Source organism: Anopheles darlingi, chromosome 2 (assembly GCF_943734745.1).
Source record: "Anopheles darlingi chromosome 2, idAnoDarlMG_H_01, whole genome shotgun sequence".
NCBI classification, from domain to species: domain Eukaryota; kingdom Metazoa; phylum Arthropoda; class Insecta; order Diptera; family Culicidae; genus Anopheles; species Anopheles darlingi.
Window position 1 is genome coordinate 90,239,402 of NC_064874.1, and position 2,486 is coordinate 90,241,887.

General features: G+C 47.8%; 1 protein-coding gene across 1 annotated transcript in view; it reads left to right on the forward strand.

The window, feature by feature from the left end:
• The window catches only part of LOC125952109 (uncharacterized), an 87,607-nt gene extending 87,358 nt beyond the window's left edge, over nucleotides 1-249 (forward strand). The window contains exon 16 of the mRNA XM_049681384.1: nucleotides 1-249. This exon is cut by the window's left edge and continues 3,134 nt beyond it. The gene's annotated coding sequence lies outside the window, so the exon portion shown is untranslated.
• Nucleotides 250-2,486: the final 2,237 nt, after the last annotated feature.

The following is a 2,486-nucleotide window of genomic DNA, read 5'->3' on the forward strand; positions in this document are numbered from 1 at the left end:
TGTGTGTTCTGACAACGGAAAGGTAAGTGGTAACTGTTGCGAATAATAACTAAAACCAAGGTTCTGTATAGCTTTTCCATCATTTGAGCTCTTTCTCTGGCTTCGTTATCCATAACTAATCTGTTGCCGATCCGTCGTTACAGACTAGCTATAAAAATGTATCTCTATGTAAATAAGTATTTTCTTCTGTGAATTACCCTCAACGTGTCGAATAACTGTACATTCCGCCCAATAAAACTCAATCGCAAAGGTGTCAAACTAATGATTAAGGAGTCAAGAAGGGCAAGTCGTCACCGAAAGAAATTGGTAAGAAATGGTGTCGGTCAAAGGACGTCGGCTGATTGCGAATGAATTCGAATGATTGCGTCTCAGTAACCATTGACAATTTACTATCTTTGAACCAAGGCTGTAGTACATGGATCGACGGTGTACTGCAATCAGTGTGTTTTATCGAAACGGTTTTAGTGTTTTAGCGTTCGGTAACATCAAGATTTCTTGTTATTTTTTTGGTTGGCCATTATCCTTTTTTAACCCTTGCCTTCTTTGTATAGCATCCAATATTGCACACAGTGTTGTACGCAACAAATCATAGTATGCTAGTCATGAAAACATCGAAAACATCGAAGGATTGGATCGCGCGATGAATACTGCAGATCCTGGGGGAGTTTTTCAACATCCCAAGAAACATGGAAGCACGTGCTCCAGTAACTGACCTGTCCTATGGTCATTTCAATGCTGCACGGAATACGAAGAAGAGCAATCGCTCTTGGCTCCTCCTCAATAGCAAAGAACCACACCTTCTCCATAGCCGTAAATTGGAAAGTGCAAACATACAACGTAGCCCTACCGTTAAATTGATTCTATCTTCTGTATCCCAAAAACTCGCGGGAACTCCCTTCTACACACACTTTGATGTTGCAAAAGGCTACCAGCACTTTGCATTTGCGCTCTCGGCTGCCATACGCGCCGAGGAGGGGTTTGCCGAGAAGAGGTTTGCTCGTCGACTTATCGATCGGGGATGCGAGAGATCAGAGTTTGTTTAATTTCGTTAATTGAAATGGTGTCGACACTGGCACCCTGCTCTTTGTCAAGTGCGAACCACTACCGGTGAGCCATCTGTTCCTGGGATAGTTTGTGATAGCCAACCGGCACTGTGCAGACCGGCTAGCTGCCTGCCAAGTGTCGTTCTTCCTCTTGCACTCAAAAAAGGGCTACATGCAAGCGAATCTAGATTCAACGAAAGCTTGGCCACGCTAGGAAGATGCTGCAAGGGATGCTGGTTGGACCAGCTGAGCACCAGTGATGTTTGCATCTAGTCTGTAGTGTTCCATTCAACCTATTGAATATGGGGGACAAAAAGGCCGTCCAGCTGGAAAGCGAAAAAAAACGGTCCTCGAGCCTTCGCCAAAGTGTCCGTCCGGCAATGTCAACCTGCTCTGCAACCTTCTTCCTCCGACCGACCGTCGAACTCTCGGGCGGAGGAGGTGGTGACAGTTAGTTAGTTGTGACATTTGTGCCCTACACCGAAATGGCCATCATGGCGACGACTACGGCAAAGGCGTGAGGAGCTTGCACAGTAAACTCCCCGCAAACAGCAGCCACACCCGTAACCGGTTCCATGACACGACGGACACACGATGGCCATGTGAGAGATGTCCGCTGCTCCTGACGATGACCAGCGCCTAGGAAAAACTGTAAAAAAAACCTAGAAGCAATGCGCATCAAAATTGCATGTTTCCATTTTAAATTCATGGTCTGGTCGACGGACGGATGGAGGACCCCATGGGCGGCCACATCCTCTCGCTCTGATATAGCCCGGAAGGACACTCGACACGACGCTTCTCGACGGCTGGACCGTCTCGATGGGGCGAGACTCTCTCACACACACACACACACACACACACTCATGCCATTGCAGGACAGTACGGGTGTACATTCTATTAACGGGCTCAATGGAGCACAAAAAAGGCATCCAACGGAAGGCGAGAGTGCAAAGAGGACACATGGCAGTCACGTGGACGCGTAAAGGACACCTTCAGCAGCAGCAGCAGCAGCAGCAGCAGCAGTCGCTGAGTTCACAAGGCGAACCGGAAATGAACAGTGGGCACCAGCTATATAGCTGGCCCACGGATGGAGCGACCGGCGACAGAGAGCGAGCATGTGTGTCGCGAAAATCAATTTCCATTTAGCAAACAGAATGAAAGTTCACACTTTCCTTCGTTTGGTGGCCGCGTGTATCTGGTTTGTTGATTTTAAGAACATCAGCTGGCCTCCTTGGATCACGACACACGACGACAACGACGACGACGACGATGAATTGTCACTCTCAGCATGGCGTACGTGGATCACTTTTTACGTTAATTCCACCGGTTGATGGCAAGTGAATCTCAGCGACTTGTGCACACACATGAAGGACACGGAGGTAACGTTGATTGTAATTGACAAATGTGCGACGCACGCAAACGCGATGTTCCTTTTATTTTTGT